The sequence below is a fragment of the Cupressus sempervirens genome, chromosome 1 (genome assembly GCF_028749045.1).
Source record: "Cupressus sempervirens isolate cs-2001-9-10 chromosome 1, ASM2874904v1, whole genome shotgun sequence".
NCBI classification, from domain to species: Eukaryota; Viridiplantae; Streptophyta; class Pinopsida; order Cupressales; family Cupressaceae; genus Cupressus; species Cupressus sempervirens.
In genome coordinates, this window is record NC_143118.1 from 703,424,486 (window position 1) to 703,451,148 (window position 26,663).

A 26,663-nucleotide genomic window follows, 5' to 3' on the forward strand; every position below is an offset into this window, starting at 1 on the left:
TTTAACACCTTCATTGCTAAGCTTCATTTTGAATATAATCAATTGAGCTAGAGATCATATTTTTTCCTTGAATTCAGAAAGGAAGAAAGACTTACCCTGTGGTATAATGAATAAATAAATCATAAATTATAAGATGTAAGACACAAACATATCCCCTTTACATAACCTTGGAGCATGATACTTGTTAAGGAAATCCATGTTGTCATTAGATTAGAATGTACTATTGAGATAAAGATAAATATATGACAAAAAATCTATGTCATCACCTAGTCAATTGGACTCACCATTAAAAATGTGCATCTCCAGATCAAATAAACCCTCTCTAGAAAATGTATGGGAAAGTTTTTATTTTTGCATCCTTGTCACAAAGAATATTGTCTTGGGTACTCCTTATTAATTATTATTTTCTTTCAAATGCAATAACTTAATTTTCAAACCTTAATTAAATTGGATATGACATATATCCTATCTGAACTATAAAAATTTAGTAATAACTACCCTAAAAATGTCCCCATTACTCTACTTTTCTCCATCTCTTAACCACATCCTCCTAGGCGTCAGTTGTATTGATTGGGAGTTGGAGTGTGAGTTATACAAAAAATGGGGCAAGCAATATAAAAACAATTAATAAAATCTTAGGGTGAATATCCCATGTCACCACCTTTATCTCATGTCTCTACAATATCAAATTAAGAGACTCTTGGATTTCTCTTAAATCCCCAACCCTTATTCATAAACCACGTACCACTGATATCATTCTTGGGCAGCGTTCTACGTGTGTGGGGAATGAAGAAGGCTTGGTTGGAAATATTTTTAAACCACCTAAACTTTATCCACCAACCCTCTAGCCACTTGTCCCATCTCCATGCGTATTACTAAGACTTTCCCTCATGCACGCAAGGGACAGTGGAGACAGGTCTGTCAGCGCTAACAGACCTTGGTCAGCACTTTGGTGATTGGGTAGCATGAAGGTAGGTGGGGTATGGCTTTGGTAAGTCTTAGGCAGGGTATGGTTTGGGGTTAAGTCTTGGGTGGGTGTGAGTTAGTAGTTTAGTTAGTGGTCGTGCGGTTTATAGTAATTATTAGTTATAGTGAAACATAAGTTTAGTTTTATATTAGGGTTTTAATGATATAGGGTTAATAAAGTTATGTTATTAATGGATAATATAGGATTTTTAGTTTAGTATTAGATAGTAGTATTGATGTCTAAGTTAGTTTTAGATGTGTTACTAGATAAGCTAGTCTGAGTTAGTGAGTTAAATTGTATGAATAGTTAGGATTTGTTAAGTAATGTGGCTTACTAGTTAGTTTTTTCAATTGATTAGTAATGTAATTATTTATTTCATGTATTAGTATATGTCACTCTATAATTGTTTTAATTATCTAAATTGATTTTAGTTAGTAATAATAGAGATCAAGTTGGTGTTGTTTATTCTATCATTCTATTAATGTTTTAATTGGTATTAGTTATTTCACGTTATTAGAATGTTAATTAATGTTGTTAGTAGTCGTTTCCTTATTATTTGTAAGATTATTTCTTAGATTTAAGTAGATATCTTATGTCATTAATTAGTTTTTCCAAAATGGTGAGATAGTTTAACTCTAATGTTGGCATTATAAATGTGGAGTTCAATTTATTCTAATTCTAAATAAAGTCTAGATTAGTATTAGTTTACATAGCTAAGATAATGTGTTGGAAATTGTGGATATGTAAGTAGTTAAGTTAAATTATTTCGTTGGATACTTTAATAATAAGAATCACTTAGTAGCTTTAAGATGTACTTTCAGCTAGTGTAATTTGATTTTAGTTAATACTCTAGTTAGATACTAGGTAGATTTAGTTCTAGTTATTATGTTATTATGTTAGTGTATGGATGTTAGTATCTTTTGCTATTGACTTATAATCTGAGAAAGCTAATTTTCCATTATTAGTAGGATATTAGTGATCATAGTGTCTTTAATAATAGATATCATTTTTGTATCTTGAATTTGACTTGGGTTAATGCTGGTTATATGTTGAATTTGACCATTAGGTTCAACTTAAAGTATTGAAGACATATCATGATAGTTGTCTGGCATTTCATGTTACTTTGTTCTAAGGATGTACGATCTCATTTGGGTTAAGTCTATATGAAGTTGTTAAGTATAAACTAGACTTAATTTTTAAAAAAAAAAATATGTGTGTTTTTTCCCTTACATTTTGGGCATGACAGAAACTTCATTATCAAAGTTTTTCTAAGTGATCTGAGGTTTGGTATTTGGATCCAACGTTCATGACCTAGCCTAAAAGGTCTAATAGTGATTGGTTGAGGAAAGAGAAAAGGAGAAAAGAAGATAAAAGTAAATTACTTGTTTCAGAAGTGAGCTCTTCTTGTACTTGATATTTCATGTTTAGGTAGTGCGTTCTTCTTGGATACATTATACCATAAATCTTAATAGGGTTGGCACAACTTTTAATAAGGTTGGAATCTCTTAATAGGGATTGAAAGTCTCCTAACAGGGCCTCACTATAAAATATTATAATAGACTCCTAACAGGGTCCATCCTCTAACAAAGAGTATTTATATTAGTACATCATCTTGTAGGCATCATTCCCACCGTGGCTTTCCCTCTGATCAAGCATTTCCCTAGTCAACATATCTGGTGTAATTATCTATGAGCATTTTATTACGGTTGTTATTTTCTTTGTTTGAATGGTTAAGTTTGTTTAAAGAAGATAAATGTTTTAATTACTGCAAAATTGATTCACCCCCACCCACACCCCCCCCCCCCCCCTCCTTTTAACTTATTTTGGTGGAATATTGTTTCTAATAGGGGGTGAATCATTATTCTACAAGTTTTTTCCCATAAATAAATAGTGTTAATTAATTTATAACATGCATATGTAATTAAACTAACAATACTGAGAAGTAATAATAATGATACACAGAGAAAACTTGTAATACAAAATTTTTAACTAGGGAAACCATGGCCAAGGCAAAACCCCAGTGGGGATGGTACCCAAAAAATAATCCACTAAACAAAAGTATCATGTTAATGATGTTGGCCCTTGTAAGTAGGAGATAATTTCCACAACAAGTCAAATTGTGAAATTGCTATCGATATTTAATTGTGTGATTTTGAGTCAAACTCATTGAGCCATGTTTCATGAGTAGTAATTCAACATGAATCCATCTCTCATGAGAATAATTCGAACACTTAGCATTCATTTGATATAGGTGATGCTCATAGGGGTGAAGCATTAGGACTTCTTGGGAGGTCACCCATCCTAGTACTACTCTATCCTTAGCGTACTTAACTACAAAGTTTCCTCCATGGTTAAATAGAAATATTGCAACCTCATTAGAAAAACCTCCACCAAGTGTTGTGCCTCCTAAACCATTCATTAGAAATCCCCTTAAGCTCATCAATTGATGAGTAGGAGATAATTTCTACAGCAAGTCAAATAGTGGTATTGTTATCAGGATTTAACTACTTGATTTTGAGTCAAACTCATCGACCACTATTTCATGGGTAGTGATTCAACATTAATCCATCTCTCATGAGAATAAATGAAATAATTAGCACTCATTAGATCTAGGTGATTCTCATAGAGATGAAGCACTAGGAGTTCCTGGGAGGTCACCCATTCTAGTACTACTCCAACCTGAGCATGCTTAATTACATAGTATCCTCTATGGTTAGACCCAAAGCTTGCAACTAAATTTATAAAACCTTCACCAAGTGTGATTACTTCTAAACTATTCTTTAGAAAGCCTCTTAATCTCATCAATTGATAAGTAGGAGATAATTTCCACAACAAGTCAAATTGTGATATTGCTATCAAGATTTGATTGTTTGATTTTGAATCAAACTCATTGACCCATGTTTCATTAGTAGTGATTCAATGTGAATCCATATTTCATTAGAATAAATTGAACACTTATTGCTCATTGGATCTAGGTGATTCTGACAGGGATCGATGAGCTTAAGGGTCTTTCTAATTAAGGGTTCATAATGTACAACACTTGGTAAAGGTTTTTTAAATTGGGTTGCAAACTTTTGCTTTAACCATTGAGGAAACTCCATAGTTAAGTGCACTCAAGCTGGAGTAGTATTGGGATGGGTGACCTCCTAGGAAGTCCTAGTGCTCCACCCCTATGAGCATCACATAGATCAAATGAGTTCTAAGTGTTCATTTATTCTTATGAGAGATGGATTCATGTTGAATCACTATTAGGGAAACATGGGTCAATGAGTTTGTCTCAAAATTACATAGTTAAATCTTGATAGCATTATCACAATTTGACTTGTTGTGGAAATTATCTCCTACTTATCAATTAATGAGATTAAGAATCTTTCTAATTAATGGAACATAATTCACAATACTTGGAAAAGCTTTTTAAAATGGGGTTACAACCTTTGGGTTTAACCATCAAGGAAACTCTATAGTTCAACGTGCTCAGGCTAGAGTAATACTGGGATGGGTGACCTCCTAGGAAGTCTGAGTGCTCTTATGATATATGGATTCATTTCTAATCACTACTCATGAAACATGGGTCAATGAGTTTGACTCAAAATCACACAGTTAAATCCTAATACAATATCACAATTTGACTTGCTATGGAAATTATCTGCTATTTATTAATTGAAGATCTTAAGAGGCTTTCTAATGAAAGTTTCACAAGGTACACCACTTGGTAAAGGTTTTGTAGATGGGGTTTAAATTTTTGGGTTTAAGGATGGAGGAAACTCTATAGTCAAGCACACTCGGGCTAGAATAGTACATGGATGGGTGATCTTGCAAGAAGTCCTAGTGCTTCACCCCTCTGAGAATCACCTAAATAAAATGAGTGCTAAGTGTTCCATTTATTCTAATGAGAGATGGATTAATTTTTAATCACTACTCATAAATAATGGGTCAATGAGTTTCACTCAAAATCACATAGTTAAATTCTAATAGCAATATCACGATTTTGACCATGTCAAGAGTCTATTAAGTACATATAGTGTCTCAGTTCTTGTTAGAGTACTAGGCCCTATTAAAAGCCTCAACCTTGTTAGGAGTTGGTATATATAATTAAAGAATTAATGTAAGATGAGCCCACTACTCAAGCATGCAATTGTACAACATAATTCCTTTATATGAAAAGAGATAGATACAAAAACCTCTTACTATTGATATCTTCAATATCTAATCTTTCTTTTTCTCCTATTCACATACCTCTAATCACACACCAAAATTTTAATCATATAGTTTACATAATAGTTTGTATATCATGTACACAACTTTAACATTACTTTGCATATTAGAATTGGAATAACTAGTGATATTATTAGTGATATTATCAAAAATGTGTGTGCCATGATCCTTAAAAGGATATTTAGATGTATCAATTGTGACCTTAGTTCAACCAATTTTTATAGTGTCTATTCCAATTGTGCCCTAGGGTGTTATTGTTTTTGGTTTATTTAGGTCTCCCATCATCTATACAATTTAGTTTCCAATTTCTTCATTGACCTCTTTGTATTTTCCTCCTATTAATAGTAGATATCTTATCCTATTTCTAAGATAAGGTTCTAGACATTTCATCAAATTTTCAATAGGCCCTTCACTATCAACTTGGCATATTTTCTTACCTATTTTTCTTTAATTTTTTTGTCCTTGTCAGCTACTCATTTGGTTATTTTTGTCATCCTCTCATAGAGGTCCTTTTAGATTTCATCTTTAACATCCTCAAATTTCTTATTAGATAGAATAATGTTTCTAATAACAAAATTTTCTAGCTCTAATCTTGCAATCCTTGTATATAGATGATAAAAATTATTGGCATTGATTACCTTCTCAATGTCAGGATTCTAGGCCTTCCTCTCTAATTATCCAACTTTTGGTTTCTTCTTTTTTTCTTTTTAAGGCTCAATATGACCTCATATCTTCTTGCTAGGTAGGTTAGGAATTATTTACTTCAATCTATTTCTAGGTCATCTTTCTATTTCCTTAATTCTCTTCTTCCTAGTAGAATTAGGTGATTCTTTCTTCACCTCTGTCATTCTAATTGAAATTAGTTTTACTTCAATCACTTCAACTTCTCTTTCTTATTATACCTTGGTCATTTGAATAACATTTAAGATGGGTGCATGTTAGTGTGAGACTAGTGCATAGGGGAAAATAGGTGTTGTTGTTGTAGGTGTAGCCACTGTCACTCCATATGTTGGACTTGCAGATGCCAAGGGTCGAATGTACACCATTCCGTGTTGATCAATTTGCTTCATTCTTTCAATTGTTTTTCTCACTGTGCTTTCTTCCCCATCTTTCTTCATGGTGATCTTTATAGCTACCTCTACTTTCTTCTTAGCTGATTTCTCCAATTAGTCTTGACTTACTCAGTGCTTTAGCTCATCATATGTTCCCAATATATCAAATTGATAATCTCTTTTTCCTTCAAGAATAGCTTGGGAATATCCCTATATTTCCTCATTAGTGATCTCATATCACAAGGGTTTAACATAACATTATTCACTCTACAACCTCAATATATGTGAAATAAGTCTCTAGCATAAAGAAATGTCCCTTTTGTACTTTTCTATCATGGAGGATGGAATTCTAAATCTTTCCCTCATCTTTATTTGATATGTCTTCATAATCATATTACACTATCATTAACCTTCTCAATAAGGTGGCTATTATAGAATTTAGAAATATTTTCCACTGTGCTCCAATCACTGCTCACTTTGGTTGATGGTTGCATCAACCTGCATGGGTCTAGGACATGAGACATAGATGTTGGAAATGAGAATGCTAGTCATAGCTTTGATCATACCCAACATCAGGAAGAGACAGAGGATACTAGACTTCATAGCAATCAGGCAGAGCATCAATTGTATGTTCAACATTATGCTTCAAATATGTAGGGTGTATGGGCATCCCAACCAATTGTAGATCTTCATCAACATGGTAGAGGAGATTTTTTTGAAAATTGGCCTCCCATGTTAGCACAAAACACTTGAACTCTAGGTCATGATGGAAAAATTTGTAATTCTTCATGGCAATTAGGATTGGAATTTTTTTCTACTACTACTACAACAAGATAGAACATGGTCATTACTTCCCTTGGCCCAAGCGGTGGATAGGAGAAATCAGCAACCCATGTCTTGATGGGTAACAAAGGAAATAATTTTCATGATAACAATTTTGGGGATTTTTCACCCATGTCACTGATAAACAAGTTTTCATGGTAAATGAGATAAGATTTTAATTCTGCAAATGAAGAACAAGGAACTGTCAGATCAAATTCTGGTCCATCTCATTCACACACGGTATACAACACATTGTATATTGGTCTTGATGGTAAATATGGTGAAACAATAGCCACAACTCCAAAAAATGATAAGAATTGTGCAGAACATAGTATGAGGGCCACTAAAAGGGTCAAGGACTCTAATTTAAGTTATTATGGACTTCATGATTTTGAAGTAGCGCATGGTATACAAAACAATTTGGTTAATTTGATGGCTACCTTTGGTCATCAAATCTAACAATGGATATTCACATCTCCAAAAGCCAGTGATTATGAATTGCTAAGAAGCAATTCTCAAAATGAAGAAAACATTCTAGACACAAAATAATCTACTAGGCAGAGAAGAGTGCCTGCAAGATATTTAGATTATGAATTGCTTTAATTTGAGGAGGTAGAGCCTGAGATTTTACTCTAATCAAATTGAACTTACTAGTTTCAAAGATGTTTGCAAAAGTAGTAAAAAATAGTGGATAATTGTGATAGAAGAAGAGATGAATTATCTTAAAACCAATAAAACTTGAGATTTAATTTTTCTTCCACCCAACTATAAAGCTCTAAAAAACATTCAGTATATAAGGTGAAAGAGGAAGATGGTAGCAAAAAGAGGAACTGTGCTTGGCTAGTTGTCAAAGGGTATGCTAAAAAAAAGGGGCTAGACTTTGCAGATATTCTCACTAGTTGTGCAAATGACTACAATCTAGATAGTTTTGAGATTGGTAGTCATTTGGGATCTTGAGCTAAAATAACTTGATGTCACGACAATTTTTCTACATGGTGACATCAATGAAGAATTGTACATGGAACAGACAGAAGGCTTTGTTCAAACAGGGAAAGACCATATCTATTTCTAAATGAAGTGAAGTTTGTATGGGCTTAAGAAAGCTCCAAGGTAGTGGTACATTAAATTTGATTGTTTCATGGTTGAACAAAACTTCACCAGGTGAAAATCATATCTATGTGTCTACTATAAAAGACTTCCTAGTGGTGAACTTGTTATTCTTCTACTCTATATTAATGACATGTTAGTTTCTAGTTCTTCTCTTCAAATAGTTAGCAAGGTAAAGAAAGACATAGCTTCTCGGTTTGTCATGAAAGATTTAGGGGTTACCAAAAAGATTCTAGAAATGAGCATCACTAGAGATAGACAAAAAACGGTGCTTACTTTATCACAATAATCATACGTTGACAAAGTTGTAGAGTGGCTTGGTATGCCTAAACAAAAACATGTTCCTATTCGTCTTGCTCCACACTTTCGCCTTACTTCTAATTTGTGTCCCAAAACACAAGAAGAGAATGACTTTATGAATAATGTTCATTATAAATCAATGGTTCGTAGCATAAAGTATGCTATGGTTTCTACACGTCCTATCATTGCTCTTGTGGTGGGAGTAGTTAGTAGATTCATGAGCAATCTCGAGAACCTTCATTAGGAAGTGATCAAGTGGATATTGCGGTATCTCAATGGAACATTTGATTATGCATTATGTTTTGATAGAAATCATGCTTAGTTGCAAGGATTTGATAATTCAAATTTTGCTAAAGATTGAGAAAAAATGCAAGTCTACTACTAGTTAAGATTTCATATTTTTTGGGTTGCCTTTAGTTGGGCCTCAAGACTGCAACATTGTGTTGCACTTTCTTCTATTGAAGCTGAGTACTTGGCTCTTTCTAAAAGTACTAGAGAGATGATTTGGTTACAAGTCTTATTCAATGATCTACATTGGCAACACGATGATTACATTTTATTTTTTGATAGTTAGAGTTCAATTTTTATGGCTCACAATCATTTCTCTTAGCGACACTCCAAACATATTGACAAGCATGCTCACTATGTTTGCTATGTGGTAGAAGACAGAAAACTAAAGGTTGCTAAAATTGATACAAAGATCAATCCAGTGGATATGTTGATGAAAGTTATTGCCAAGGAGAAGTTCAAATGTACTGGGACTTCTCTTTGCCTTGTTAAAAAAAAGTAGGTCAGCATGTAGAGTAGGGGAATGGGTGATCAGCTAATGTAATTGTTGTGTTCAAGTGGGAGATTGTTGAGTATTTGAAGGCCAATGGTCATGCCTTTTTTCCCTCCAATAATATTGTGTCTCTTCAGCTGATCATTTGTGATCTATAAATGTTGATGGCATCTATTTGTGAATTTATTCTATTTCATCAATACAATTCATCTAATTTCTTTGTGAACATAGCCATGATTTTTGTTTATGTGTCTTGTTGTTCTATACATTTCCTTTGCATTCTTAATTAACTTATAGTAATATGAATAAAAGACTACATTATTCATATGTTAGAAAGTATTGAACACGTCAAGTTGGGTTCCTTATTGAAACTCATTTTACTATTCTATCTCATGCAACATAGCAAACCTTGGCTTTGTTTTTCTTAAAATTGTTGTATATTTGCACACATTAGGAGCCTTTGAAAATGCCACTTTGGATGCTTTTTTGAAACTTGTAAATCCTGATAGTTTTAAGGTCCTTTTGAAAACTGTGATTGACACCAGTCCTTATGTAACCCTCGCAGTGTTCGTTTCCTTTCAAAAATTGTTTGCTTGTACATCATTAGGGCCAAGGTGGTCTACGCCTGCTCTGTTATTATTATTTTCCTATTGTGATAATTGTTTTACTATTCCATGTATACTGATAAGGGCCCTTCAACTTGGCCACCTTAAGAAATAGCTATTCTATTAAAAATAAACTAAATTTTCGAAAATAATCAAAAATATATTTTAAATAAGATGGTAGTTATATCAGACATAGTCTAAAATATTGTTTGTACTAAATAGCATTATATGTTGAGAAGCAAGAAAAGCCATACTCAGTTTGCTCTATTCTATCCCACTAAACTGATAACTAAATAAAAAATGAAAGAATATGCAATTAGATATAGCAAATAGATTATAATTTCAGCAAAATGTGCCTCAATCATTCTGAATAGACGTCCCCCTTCAATATATATGTATACATTGAGGGTTCCTCGAAATATTAAAACAGAGTTTAGGGTTACCTAGAATAGTAACACAGAGTTGTATAAGAATGAATACAATTATTGGTCTCCCAAATGATTTGGTTTTGCAATGCCTTGTAAAGGTTCCATACAAACTCCACAACCACCTTCGGCCCGTCTGCAAGACCTGGTACGCTGTGTTGAGCAGTACAGCCTTCTATAAAGATCGACAGCGCCATAATAACTGCGAGGAGGGTATTACTTATTTACACCGGGCGGGACGAAGATCAACTGATTGGGAAGTAATTATTTAGTACCCCCATGGGAAGTGGTGGGAAAGACTGCCCCGAATCAACGAATGTTTTAAATTGGATTGGAAGGTGTCCATTGAGTGTTAACAGTGTGTACATTAGATCAAATCAAAGTCTAGTTGTGATGGGGCTTCCCCACAAGTACGATGGAAAAATAACTGTTTTGATCTTTGATTTTCTGTCTCGTACATGGCGGCGCGGCCTTGACATGCCATTTCGTCGATGTATTAGTGAATGTGCAGTGTCGTCTTCTCCTGAATGTCGTATCTACTTCGCTGGTAGACTTGCCAACTTCTCTTCACTGACTACCGTTTTTCCTGCACTCTTCATTCCCCTTGCACTCCAAGCTTATGTTTTCACTATTGCTACGGTGAGTTTGTTGGCCATAACATCTATCCCGTACTAAATTATGGGCATAACATACGAGTTTACAATCTCCACACTAGACTGTCGCAAACCATAAATGCCCAGAGTAATGGCCAATACATTTCAAAATGTGTATCTTCATTTGATAGATTGTATTGTTTTATATTGTTTTGGTGATGGCTATGTGTAGGATTATGGTCAATCAAACTATGTTCTTAAATGACAATAAAAAAGGTTATGTCAATTTGACTTACAATTTTTTACTTGTTATAAACTTTATATGAAAAATTTGAAAGAAAAGAATCTCTATGAAATTGAATTTAGTTTTTAAAATACTAGAGCTTATATGAAACAAAAATCAAAAATTGGTTGCTAAAAAATTTGAATTTTAATAAAATAAGAAGTATATGAAAAAAATAAGAAATTAGTTGGTAAACAAATTGAATTTTAATAAAATAAGAAGTAGATGTATGTCATTAAAATTAAATGATCATAATTTTTAATAATATTTTATATATAAAAAGTAGACTCATGCATGGATGTAACACATATTTTTGTGCATTTTTATTATAAATTTATAAATAATTAATTATGAATTTTTGACTATAGTATTTTGAAATAATTAATTAGTTCAAAATTTTATAAAATTTAATTTTTCTTTTCTTTTCCTTATAATAGAAGAAACATAGAGTGTGATGCATTTTTTGGATTTCAAAAATATTGTACCATTTGAAAGTTATAGTTGTTTTTCAAGTAGCGTGTCAATTAACACTTTATAGGTAATTTCATTAGAAAATAATTAATTATTAGTTACTTAAATCATGATTTGACAAGCCTTACATTTATGAAAAGATAAGAACATTTTTAAGAAACTTCTTTATTTCATCAAATTTTGGTGAAAAAAAGTTGTTAGCTACATGCTTGAAGTAAAAATCACACAAAAATAGATCAAAAACACATTTTCGAGATGTTTTTAAAGTTAACCTTATGAGATTGGTATCTGAATATATAGTAGGCCTTATAAATGTATTGATTGTTTACATTTAGCATCTAGATGGGTGGCAAAAAAGTTGGAATAGATTTTCAAATGCCTCGAGGCATTTTAGAACTACATATTTTTCATATCCTCACTCTTTAGCACACCATGATCCTGCACATACCTTGATGGAGGGGATTTGAATTGACTTGTGAAAGAATACAATTTTGTCAACAAATCATTTAACATAATTGGAGAATATCCTGCCTAATTTCATGATATTTACTTTGTTGTGTTGTATCGAGATTGTATTTTTGTTAGTGCTATAGATTCTGGTGACAATAGTATTATTTATACTTTTAATGTACTTAAGATGGAAGAAGAGAATAGATGGACTCAAATTGAGATGCCCTTAGGGTTCCCAAAAGTCCTATTATCATCTGTTACATCTATGCAAATATCATAGGATGTAGTTGCATAGTAAATTAAAATAATAAAATTATGATATCATGGTGTGATTTTAAATGTTAATGTTGGTTGGAGGTTGACTAGAGTTTCATTGTTGAAATTTCATTGTTTTATGATTTTAAGATTCAACCTAAAATATAACCATAGGGAGAATTTTTTTTTTTGCTAGAACTCAAACTCATATTTATGAAATTAAAAGATTAATTAAAAAAATTAAAAACACACATATATGTACACACACACACACACACACACACATGCACGTGTGTGTGTGTATTATACTTAGATTTTCTATTTATAATGTTTAAGAAAATTATTGTAGATTATGAGATTCAAATGTTTTCATTTAGTATTCTATATAGATAATAAATCTTTTAAAATGGAACTTTTAATATTTATTTATAATTATAGATAGATAGAAGATTTTACTCTTTCTATAGTTTATTTTTGTCCGTATATAACTAAATTACATGTACTTCAATTATATACTAAGAAATGAAATAGATTTATTAAAAAAAATATTCATTTTAATTTACAAATTATTATCTATTGAAAAGCTTCATCAAATATTCTTCTAATACTAACAAAATATATTTAATAATTAATTAATTTTCATTATTTATATTTGGTAGTATTAGAAAGTGACCTTGGTAGCCATGTTCAAAAAGTTTAAAATTAGGTTCTTAGGGATGCCCCTTTAATATGTCCTTTTACTAGTGTCTTATTCACCTGAATTGCTTTAATTTGTGTGGTTGTTCCTTCTTCAAAGCTCCCTCAGATCTATGATTTATTACTTCATAACATCCTAAAGTTGGAATTTTTCTCGCCTCACTTTGGGGTGATGTCATGTTTATTTTTTTGATTCATAGATGATCTTAAAGTACTTGGTTTCTCCCATACATAGATTGTGTACTCTACATATCAGATATTGTTTAACTCCCCTTTTATTGTGTAGTTTGTCCTAATTCAACAATTTAATGACTCTTCATTTATGGGATGGGTAGTCTATTCTAATTTTACAATCTCCTTATTAGCTTGACAACTCTTCATTCATCATATGTGTACTTTTTTCTAGTTTGACAATCTAATTATTAGGTTGGCAGACCCTCATTCATGATATATGTAGTTTGTTCTAATTTGACAATCTCCTTATTGGATTGCTAGCTCTTCATTCATGATATGTGTAGTATATTCTAATTTGAAAATCTCCTCATGATGCTGGTAGTTGTTCATTTATGATATGTGTAATTTGATCTAATTTTATGTTCTCCTTATTAAATTGGTTGCTCATCATTCACAACATTTGTATTTTGTTCTAATTTGACATTCTTCATATTAAATTGATGACTCTTCATTTATGGGTGTTATTTTGGGTCTTGTGTATATTTTTATTTGATGTAGTGGCATTTGAGGATCAAGGCTATTGACATAGATGTGGGTTTTGCTCGAAATTTACTTCTGCGAGTCATAACCTTTTACTCAAATGTGGGTTTTGGCAAAAATTTTACAGGTAGTTTCATGAGGAGGATTTATTTGGATTATCGATAGAGCTCATCTTGATAGGTGGCCATTTTGACAATTTTTTTTGGAAACCTAAAATATTGTTTTGACCTTTGAAATAGTGTTTTTGTTTCTTTTTGCTGTCTTTTTAGAAAGTTGTTTTTAAAATAAATCCAAAATCATATTTTTGATTTTGGTGATTAGTTGGAAATTCATATTGCCTTAGTTGGGGGCTTTTCTTGGGAAAAATTATGATTCATAGGATGAGTTTTGAAAATTACCAAAAATGGAGAAATCCATTTTTCCCAAAAATCTGTCAAATATGGTAATTTTTAGAATTGTAATAAGGAGATGTTTTCTTTCATTGTAGAGGGAGAGTAGGGTTATGGAAGTTTAATGAAGACTTGTGATGCTTTGAAACTTCTGTGTTGTATCATTTTCTGATTTATCGTTTGGGTTACATCATTTGGTATCTGAGTAGTAAGAAGCCTAGCAGGGGATAAGGAAGAGGAGGTGTTACGTCGATACAAGGATTGGTGTTGGATATGTAGAGGGAGATTGAATGACTAATGAGTGACTAGATAATCAAGGAATACAAAGATGAAATTAATCTAATGATAAGCGAGAAAATGTAGATGAAAGGCTGGGAGAAATGAGCTATAAAGATAGTGTTCTTAGGGCTTTAGAAAGAAAAAGTGAAACAATAAAGATTGATGTTTCAAACAATGCTGCTAGTCTTAAGCCAGAATAACTAATAGAGTAGCTAAAATGATAGGGGGAATTTTTTTTGAATGGGAGCCTATGATAGAAGAAAAGAAGATGAAGTTTGCATGTAAAAAATTAAAAGGACATGCAATGATATGGTGGGATCACCTCCAAAAGGAATGAACTAGAAATGAAAAGGAAAAGATTAAGACCTAGATCAAGATGGAGAAAAAGATAAGAGAGAAATTCATACCCATGGATTATTCACAAACCCTCTTTCATAGATTCTAGAATTTGAAGAAAATCTTGTCTTTAGTGTAAGACTATACAAATAAATTCTCCAAGCTATCCATGCACATAGAGCATCAAGAAAATAATGAGTAGATGGCTGCTAGATATATGAATGGCCTAAAATTCTCTTTTCAAGATGAGCTAAGCATGCATGATGTTAGTAGTATGGAGGAAGCCTACCAATTAGCTCTAAAGGCTGAAGAAAATTAGAATAGGCAATATAACTAGAGGAATAGAGGTGGTCAAAGGGATACCTCAACCCCATTTTAGGGATATTCTAATAACAATTAGGGAGAGAGTTTTCAAGATTCTAAAAAATATAGACACTAGGAAAGATCCTCCAAATCAAGAAAGAGCAAGGGGGTTTCAAAGAGGTTGAGGAAATGGAAGAAAAAGAGGCTAGGAAAACTATAGAAGGCCTCTCACTTGTTTTTGGTGTGGAGAAGGGTACATGCCTTTCAAATGTTCCAATTTTAACATCCAAGATAAAAATCAAGGAGGGCCATTCAGAGTTAACCTAGCCTAGGATGACAATGAATCTGAACAAGATATCTCTCCAGATATGGAAGAAAGTCTCATGACGAGAAGGGCAATGATTATTCCAGCCAAGGAGGATGTAGAGGAGAAAGGGTTTGATGATTTGTGGCTTGGAACCAACATATTTTAGACAAGGTGTACCTCAAGAGGAAAGGTATGCCAAGTAATTGTTGATGGATGCAACTGTGAGAATATGGTTTCGAAAGAAATGGTGGAGAAACTACATCTCCAATGTGAAAAGAACCCTTGATCTTATCGAATTGCATGGTTTAAAAAGGGATGTGAAGTCACAGTAGATAAGAGGTGCCTTGTTAAATTTTCCATAGGAAAGGTGTACAAGGATGGGCTATGGTGTGATGTGATTCCTATGGAGGCATGCCATGTCCTCTTGGGTCATCCCTAGCAGTATGACAGAAAGGTTATTCATAATTAGGAAATGAATACTTACACCTTCTAGAAAGATGGATCTAAGGTAGTCTTATTGCTTCTGAAGGGTGATGGAAAAACTAAAAGCACACAATTTGAAAAGGAACTTGTCAAGGAGATGAAAGTAATAGGGTGTTGTTATGCATTGGTAGTACAAAAGGGGAATAAGAAAGACTTGAGTATACCACTAGAAGCAATTGCAGTGTTGGACAAATATTTAGATGTTATTCGAGATGAGTTGCCTAATGGACTTCCCCCAAAATAAGATATCCAACATCATATTGATCTTATTCTATGAGAAATCCTTCCCAATCAAGCAACATACATAATGAGTCTGAAACAACATTCAGAATTGGAAAAATAGGTGACTGAGCATATACAAAAAGGCTTTAGTGTAGGAAAGCATAAGCCCCTATACTGTCCTAGAATTAATAACTCCAAAGAAAGATGTAATGCGGAGGATGTGGACCAATAGTCAATCCATCAATAGGATAACCATCAGGTATCATTTTTCGATACCACAATTGAATGCCATGATGGATGTTCTTGCTACAGCAATATATTTCTCTAAGACTGATCTGCAAAGTGGGTACCATTAGATCCACATACAAGAGGGGGATGAGTGGAAAAAAAACTTTCAAAACTAGGGATGGTTTACATGAATCGAAGGTTATGCCTCTTGGTTTATAAAAAATGTACCTAGTACTTTCATGAGACTCATGAACACTATGTTATGTCCCTACATTGATGTTGTTAAGATGGATCCAAAGAATGTTCGAGCCATTCTTGAATGTCATAGTCCATGTAGTATCACTGAGGTGAGAAGTTTTCATTGCTTGGTTATTGTAAGAATTTTCCTAAGGGCAATATTCACCCAGGAATTAAGAACTCAAACACAAGCACAAAATAGACCAAAGAGAGAGAGAGTATGATCAAAATAAAAATGTATTCAATAATTGGTTCATGAGTACACTAGGAGTGCTTGAGTATAAAGGCCTCAAAAAAGCTTCTAGAATGCATCGAAGTTAGCATCGTGATGTGTCATATAACCAAGCACATGTGCACCAAATATGGGTTATCCTCCATTAACCATGGAAGTAAGTGCGGTGATGAGAGGATAAGCCTACAAGGGTGTGACATGCAAAATAGTGTTGTAGACACCATGTGCTAAAATAGAGTTGCATAATCCTGTGTTGTCTACATGACAACTCAAAAGGTGTGAAAACTCTTATGTGTCTCACAAATTAAAATAATTAAATAATGCAAGATAATTAAATAATGCATTAACCTAAGTAAACTTAAGTAAGTGTAATAAGTAAATACTTATTTACACCAACACCCCCCCTTAAGTGAAACTAGGGGAATGCCCTTAAGCTTACAAAACTAGGATGAAGATGCATAATGGGTCTCGGCTACTAGGCCATATTAGGTACCCATGTACATAATGAAAATGCAAATCTCTCATAAAGCGGGGAAAGAGGGAAAACCTCATGGGAAAAGCCCTCCCCCAAAAAGAGAGATAAATGAGGATGCATCAATGGATGGAGTAATCAAGCCCCCCCATTATGACATACATCCAGTATATACGTAAGAGATTAAGAGAAGGAAGATAGACAATATAGGATCCCCCCCCAAAAGAAGAATGCCGACAAGTGAAAGCTGCTCTGATGAAGAAGCTGGTCCAAGAATGCAGAATAGTGTTCCTCCCCTTAGGAAGAAACAATGGCAAAGGTACACTCCTGAAGATGTATGGTGGCCCTAAAACCTACTCAAGTATCCCTGTACTAATGCTGAAGTTCAACCCTTCCAACTGTGCTAAAAGGAATGAATGCAGATCTGGCAAGGATGTCTACTAAACCTATTCCAATGAACCATTTGTCTCCTCAACTGACAAAGAGACCTACACTAATTTCTGTTCATAAGGATCCATAATCACACCAACCTATTTAGATTGATCACGTAGAGAATGGACATGAGGGTCAGAGTGAGCCCTCGCAACAACTGTAGAAGAATCATCATCAATGAGAAGATGTAAGTCCTCAAGTTTGTCTCCCAAGTCAATTGAAGCTGTAGGTGGAAGACAAGATGTACCATTTTGTGTTGGACCTTTCACTATGGCAATATAAGCACGTGGACTACACTGATGTGACCTCTCATTGCAACTATCTATAGAACTCCACATATCTCTACTTGTTGAAGCATTATCGCTGGTGTCACTATCAATTTCCATTGTGTATGAAGTGCAGAGAAGAGTAGAGGACAAGCTGGGAGAACTTTCCTCAAAGTGAACATCCTTCTCCACAAAGATCTCGTGTGTCTCTAGATCCATTAGTCTGTAAGCCTTCACATTGTCTTCATAGCCGATGAAAGTACAACGCCTAGGTGTTGGTGCCTTGCAACTCCTGGAAGAAAGGTTTTCCCATGCTAGACAACCAAAGACTCTAAGGTGACTCACAACTAGTTTTCTGTTGCACCATGCCTCAAAATGAGTCTTTCCATCTAAGGCTAGATAAGGAGACCTATTAAGTATGTGAGTAGCACTGCTAATGGCTTCAACTTCAAGTGTAGGATCGAGAGACTTGGCCTTAATCATGCAACTTGCCATGGTCTTGAGAGTCCTAATCCTGATAGCATCAACATTTTTCTTGTGCAGGCTAAATGCTGGTGAGTTCTCAAGATAAATCACCTCAATTCTGCAAAAATTCTTAAGCCTTTCGTCAACATATCTGTTCTCATTGTCCACCCTTAGTATTTTGATGGCTTTCCTTGACTTGTGTTCAACATGAGCCTTGAAGTCTTGAAGCTTATGAACTACTTCATTCTTATGATGAAGGAAGAAGACACAAGTGAATCTTGAAAAGTCATCAACAAGTGTGAGTATGTAGTAGTCTTTGCTGACTAAAGTTACTGCAAAGGATCTTGCTAATACAATGTGAACTAGTTGAAGAACAACTGGAGCTCAAGAAGACTTACCTTTATCATACTTCTCCTTGAGATTTATATCCATTGAACAAGATGAACACTCTCCCTTAGAAAATTTGATATTGGGTAGACCTTTGACCATGCATTTTGAGAAAAGTTGCTGAAGAGAGCGGAAGTCAAGGCGACCAAACTGGTCATGCCATAAGTTGATTTTTGAGGTAGAGTGAGTTGACAAGGCTTCAAAAGGACTCTTAGGCACAAAGTGGGAGAAGGAATATAACCTCTTTTCATGATTGAATTTCCCCACTACTACCAATGAATCATCGTTCAGACTTCACACCATCACTGAATCTAGAAGGAACTCAACCTTATGACCATCTCCAAGGTGAGTGATTTGGTAAACTGATAGGAGATTGGAGCTTTGATTTGGAACACAGAGAACATCTTTGAATTCCCCATATTCCATTTCAACATGTCCTTTTCCCTCAACTTCCATCTTAGTATCATCTCCCACGAAGATGTGTGGTACCTTTGACTGTTTCAATGAAGAAAAGTCTTCCCTTGAAGAACTCATATGGTAAGAGGCACCTGAGTCAAGTATCCATTCAAAAGAAGAATTTGTGTTTCCATAAGTGCTTGACCTTTACCTTTAGAAGAGGTTGGAGTAGAATCCTTGGAAGTGCCTGGCACTTGAATCTTGTTCTTCTTGAGTAGATTTTCTAACTCATCGATTCTTTTTTTCTTGCAATGATGCTCATCATGATTTGGCTTTTTACAATATGCACAAAAGAGTTTGTCCTTCTTTTCATTACTTCCTTTCTTGTTTGAAGAAGAAATGTCTTGTTGAGAGGAGTCATGTTGTGTCTCAAATTTTGTTTTCTACTTCCACTACTTCTTTTTGTTGCTGCTTTTTCCCCATTGACTAGATTTCTGAGCATCACTAGCCACCAAGGCTTTGGTCTTAGATAACTTGAGAAGTTTAAAATCCACCAAGTGAGATTGTTCAATAATCAACATGTCTACAAATCCATCAAAGGAAGGCTTCTGGTAAGCGGATCCCATGGTTAACCTGTGAGTATTAAAACACAAAACAAAGTTGGCATAATCAGAAGGTAGCTTCTTCAGGATGTGATGAATCAACCTGTCATCCTTTATGGGATTTCCACAATTTTTAAGAAGTGCCCTATACTCATTGACTTTGATGATGTAATCCTGAATTGTGTCATAATTCTTAGGATCCAAGAGAAGTAGATCATCTTCAATCTAAAATCCCTTTTCTTCATCCACTTTACCATACAACCGTTCAATTTTATCCCAAGCTTCCTTAGATTCTAAACAATTTTTAATGTGAAAGAGAAGATGCCCATGTACACAACTCCTAATAACACCTAAAGCTTGTTGGTCTTCTCTTTTCCAATCAATGAGTTCTTTAGCATCAGTAGGTTTGGTAATTGTACCATCAACATACAAACTATATCCTTTTTCCATTAATCTACTCCATGCAATATCTTTCCATGTAGAATAGTTGCGTGAAGTTAGAGGGGGACATTTAAAACCCATTATGCAGAAATGAATAAGAGCACAATAGAGAGAGACAAAAAATATAGTACACACCCCCCCTTGTCACTCAATCAAAAGACTCTCCCAAAAAAGATGTTGTTGGCACTTTATAAGTAGTGTGTTTACAATGGGCCACTTGTCAAAATAAACCAAGTGGACTTTCTAATTTTTCTTTTGCAACTACATTATGAGGCTAAAATCTATCACTTAAGCGCTGTAGCTTAGATTTACAACAATTTTGAAAAAGAACCAAAGTTTTACAATGCCAAAGAAGGCCTAATTTTGAAAGTGAGAAATTCATCCACACAACCCTAGAATCTGACTTTAGATATGGAAAGTAGACAAAAGAATATACACTTTCAAAAAAAATGGAACCTGAAAAAATGGCCAGATGTGCCCGTACGGAGCTTCTGAAGTTGTAAAATGCAAGATTATGTAGGTACAGTCACCAAAAAATGGAAATTCTACAAAATCTATGCATGAAATATAGAAAATAACACCACCACTAGAAAATTCAAGAAATTTTACTTGATTTCAAAAAAAATTGCACCTGAATCGGAGTCTGGATGTCTAAGTTAGGAGCTTACAAAGTCAGCTTACCAAACTGAAATGCAATCTAGAGAGGGGTCTGGAGAAAAAAATGTGAGTGTAAATTTGACAGTCAAATGGCCATCACTGTAGTTCTAAAATGCTTGACAATGATAGTCAAATGGCCATCAATTTTAACTTTATAAAATGATGATGTTAGCAAAAATTTAACGCCTTGGGATGACATTGCAATTGACTCATCTATTCGTACTATATAGAATTACACATGTCAAAATGTCAGCTATCCACATGCATTACATGGCAATACCGATTGGTCTACTGACTTGTCCACCTGTCGTTGATTGGGTAGGTAATTGATGTGGCTATGTGCCACATGTCAGAGTCTACTGTCAACGTCTAAACGTAGTCACTACACGAGCAAGAAAATGCGTTGCCAAAAAACTACACAGAACTCATCGAATATTTGAAAAGATTGTTGAAAAATGTTGTTTTGCAGGCGGGGCCTGTGACGCTTGGGCAGGAAAGTACTTAGCCAAGAAGACAACCAAACTGCTGGAAAGTGTTTGCGTGTTGCCGGATGTTTAGCTTTCCATCGCCAAGGTCAATGACGCCAAAAATAAATTGCAAATGCCAAATTTGAATCAATGTGCACCAAAAAAATTTGAACGCAGCGGTGGACAGAGAAGGCGAGATTCAAGCTGAGAAACCCATGCTAGAATGTCAGATGCTAGGCTGACTACAGACTGCGTAGGCCGAAGCATAGAGGGTAGGAAGAAATAATCCCACATGCATTGAGTTTAAGCTCTTTATGCTGTATAAAGTGAGAAGCCCTCAAAGCTTTAAGCTTGATGCGCAATACGACCCGTGGGTGTTAAAAGAGCCCTGAGGACAAATGCAATAAACCCTCCAAATAGAAGATCTGGGGTGTCATTGCTTAGGTCTATCAAAAAAAAAAAATTCAAATTTTTGTAAATATTCACGATGAAAAATAAAATAGGGGAGAAAAATAAAATGTGTAGATTTGAATTAAATCAAATGAATCTGCAAAAAATGATGATACTCATACTGCAAATCAGGCCTCTGGGTTCCGATTTGCAAAAAAATATTCCTCATGGTCGACTTTGGGCCAAGGTAGGCGTGCTTATAGTCAATTTTTATTGGTTAAGTGTTCTGGATGCAATGGAGAGGTCAGATCTATTGTTGGACGCTCTCAATTTCTGCAGCACTCCGGATTCGAGCTGAGGTGATGAAGCAAGCAAGAGGTCTCGAATGGAAAAAAAAAAATCCTCATGGTCAACTTTGGGCCAAGGTAGGCGTGCTTATATTCAATTTTCATTGGTTAAGTGTTCTGGATGCAATGGAGAGGTCAGATCTAGTGTTGGACGCTATTAATTTCTGCAGCACTCCGGATTCGAGCTGAGGTGATGAAGCAAGCAAGAGGTCTCGAATGGCTATGTGATGAGAAAATCTTCAAGTTGCTCTGATACCATGTAAGAATTTGCCAAAGGGAAATATTCACCTAGGAACTAAGAACTCAAACACAAGCACATAGTAGACCAAAGAGAGAGAGAGAGAGAGAGAGAGAGAGAGAGAGAGAGAGAGAGTATGACCAGAATAACAATGTATTCAATAACTTGTTCTTGAGTACACTAGGAGTGCCTAAATATAAAAGCCTTAGGAGAGCTTCTAGAATGCATAGAAGTTAGCAACATGATGTGTCATACAACCAAGCACGTGTCCACCAGATATGGGTTATCCTCCATTAAGCATAGAAGTAAGTTCAGTGATGAGAGGATAAGCCTAAAGTGCGTGACACGCAAAACAATGTTGTAGAGACCATGTGCTAAAATAGAGTTATGTACTCTTGTGTTGTCTACATGACAACTCAAAAGGTTTGCAAACTCCTAAGTGTATCATAAATAAAAATAATAAAATAATGCAAAATAATTAAATAATGCATTAAACCTAAGTAAACTTCAGTAAGTGTAATAAGTAAATACTTATTTACACCAAGATTTACTTTCTGTAGAAAGTTCATCTATAATTTCAGTAGCATTGTACAACACTTGTGACAGACTACAGTAAGGGTCAGGAGTTTTCATGGACCAAAGAGGCTAAAGAGAATTTCCAACACCTAAATAAGAAGGTCACTGAAGCTCCAATACTAAGCCTACTAGATTTTGATAAAGTGCCTGAAGTGGAGTGTGATGTCTCACATGTGGGAATTGGTGCTATACTCATCCAAGAAGGTAGGCCCATTTCCTTTTTTAGTGAAAAAATGAATGATGTGAGAAAGAAGTATTCTACATATGATATAGAATTCCATGTAATTGTGAAAGCTTTGAAGCACTGGAAGCATTATCTAGTAGCCAAAAAAATTTTTTTGATTACAGACCAAATTGCTCTAAAATACTTGAACACACAAAAGAAATTGAACACTAGACATGCAAAGTAGTTCTCTTTCCTACAGGGGTTTGCCTTTGTTCCAAAGCATAAATTAGGGAAATAGAATCAATTTCTGCAGCACTCAATTTGTTCAGATCTGGTGTTGGACGCTCTCAATTTCTGCAGCACTCTAGATTCGAGCTGAGGTGATGAAGCAAGCAAGAGGTCTCGAATGGCTATGTGATGAGAAAATCTTCAAGTTGCTCTGATACCATGTAAGAATTTTCCTAAGGGAAATATTCACCTAGGAACTAAGAACTCAAACACAAGCACATAGTAGACCAGAGAGAGAGAGAGAGAGAGAGAGAGAGAGAGAGAGAGAGAGAGTATGAGAGAGAGTATGACCAGAATAACAATGTATTCAATAACTGTTTCATGAGTACACTAGGAGTGCCTAAATATAAAAGCCTCAGGAGAGCTTCTAGAATGCATAGAAGTTAGCATCATGACGTGTCATACAACCAAGCACATGTCCACCAGATATGGGTTATCCTCCATTAAGCATAGAAGTAAGTGTGGTGATGAGAGGATAAGCCTACAAGGGTGTGACACACAAAACAGTGTTGTAGACACCATGTGCTAAAATAGAGTTACGTACTCTTGTGTTGTCTACATGACAACTCAAAAGGTGTGCAAACTGCTAAGTGTATCATAAATAAAAATAATAAAATAATGCAAAATAATTAAATAATGCATTAAAACTAAGTAAACTTCAGTAAGTGTAATAAGTAAATACTTATTTACACCAACAGTTACTTTCTGTAGAAAGTTCGTCTATAATTTTAGTAGCATTGTACAACACTTGTGACAGACTACACTAAGAGTCAGGAGTTTTCATGGACCAAAGAGGCTAAAGAGAATTTCCAACACCTAAATAAGAAGGTCACTGAAGTTCCAATACTAAGCCTACTAGATTTTGATAAAGTGCTTGAAGTGGACTGTGATGTCTCACATGTGGGAATTGGTGCTATACTCATCCAAGAAGGTAGGCCCATTTCCTTTTTTAGTGAAAAAATCAATGATGTGAGAAAGAAGTATTCTACATATGATATAGAATTCCATGCAATTGTGAACGCTTCATGTGAACGCTTTGAAGCACTGGAAGCATTATCTAGTAGCCAAAGAATTTTTTTTTTTATAGACCAAATTGCTCTAAAATAATTGAACACACAAAAGAAATTGAACACTAGACATGCAAAGTGGTTCTCTTTCCTGCAGGGGTTTGCCTTTGTTCCAAAGCTCTGGGGTGTCATTGCCTAGGTCTATCAAAATTTTTTTTTTCGAATTTTCGTAAATATTCACGATGAAAAATAAAATAGGGGAGAAAAATAAAATGTGTAGATTTGAATTAAATCAAATGAATCTGTTAAAAATGATGATACTCATACTGCAAATCAGGCCTTTGGGGTCCAATTTGCAAAAAAAAATTCCTCATGGTCGACTTTGGGCCAAGGTAGGCGTTCTTATAGTCCATTTTCATTGGTTAAGTGTTCTGGATGCAATGGAGAGGTCAGATCTAGTGTTGGACGCTCTCAATTGCTGCAGCACTCCGGATTCGAGCTGAGGTGATGAAGCAAGCAAGAGGTCTCGAATGGCAAAAAAAAATCCCTCATGGTCGACTTTGGGCCAAGGTAGGCGTGCTTATAGTCAATTTTCATTGGTTAAGTGTTCTAGATGCAATGGAGAGGTCAGATCTAGTGTTGGATGCTCTCAATTTTAGCAGCACTCCGGATTCGAGCTGAGGTGATGAAGCAAGCAAGAGGTCTCGAATGGCTATGTGATGAGAAAATCTTGAAGTTGCTCTAATACCATGTAAGAATTTGCCTAAGGGAAATATTCACCCAGGAACTAAGAACTCAAACACAAGCAAATTGTAGACCAAAGAGAGAGAGAGAGAGAAGAGAGAGAGAGAGAGAGAGAGAGAGAGAGAGAGAGAGAGAGAGAGAGAGAGAGTATGACCAGAATAAAAATGTATTTCAATAACTGGTTCATGAGTACACTAGGAGTGCCTAAATATAAAAGCCTCAGGAGAGCTTCTAGAATGCATAGAAGTTAGCATCATGATGTGTCATACAACCAAGCACATGTCCACCAGATATGGGTTATCCTCCATTAAGCATAGAAGTAAGTGCAGTGATGAGAGGATAAGCCTACAAGGGTATGACACACAAAACAGTTTTGTAGACACCATGTGCTAAAATAGAGTTACGTACTCTTCTGTTGTCTACATGACAACTAAAAAGGTGTGCAAACTCCTAAGTGTATCATAAATAAAAATAATAAAATAATGCAAAATAATTAAATAATGCATTAAACCTAAGTAAACTTTAGTAACTGTAATAAGTAAATACTTATTTACACTAATAGTTACTTTCTGTAGAAAGTTTGTCTATAATTTGAGTAACATTGTACAACACTTGTGATAGACTACAGTAAGGGTCAGGAGTTTTCATGGACCAAAGAGGCTAAAGAGAATTTCCAACACCTAAATAAGAAGGTCACTGAAGCTCCAATACTAAGCCTACTAGATTTTGATAAAGTGCTTGAAGTGGACTGTGATGTCTCACATGTGGGAATTGGTGCTATACTCATCCAAGAAGGTAGGCCCATTTCCTTTTTTAGTGAAAAAATGAATGATGTGAGAAAGAAGTATTCTACATATGATATAGAATTCCATGCAATTGTGAAAGCTTTGAAGCACTGGAAGCATTATCTAGTAGCCAAAGAATTTTTTTTGTTTCCAGACCAAATTGCTCTAAAATGCTTGAACACACAAAAGAAATTAAACACTAGACATGCAAAGTGGTTCTCTTTCCTATAGGGGTTTGCCTTTGTTCCAAAGCATAAATTAGGGAAATAGAATCAATTTCTGCAGCACTCAATTTGTTCAAATCTAGTGTTGGACGCTCTCAATTTTTGCAGCACTCTAGATTCGAGCTGAGTTGATGAAGCAAGCAAGAGGTCTCGAATGGCTATGTGATGAGAAAATCTTCAAGTTGCTCTGATACCATGTAAGAATTTGCCTAAGGGAAATATTCACCTAGGAACTAAGAACTCAAACACAAGCACATAGTAGACCAGAGAGAGAGAGAGAGAGAGAGAGAGAGTATGACCAGAATAACAATGTATTCAATAACTGGTTCATGAGTACACTAGGAGTGCCTAAATATAAAAGCCTCAGGAGAGCTTCTAGAATGCATAGAAGTTAGCATCATGATGTGTCATACAACCAAGCACATGTCCACCAGATATGGGTTATCCTCCATTAAGCATAGAAGTAAGTGCAGTGATGAGAGGATAAGCCTACAAGGGTGTGACACGCAAAATAGTGTTGTAGACACCATGTGCTAAAATAGAGTTACGTACTCTTGTGTT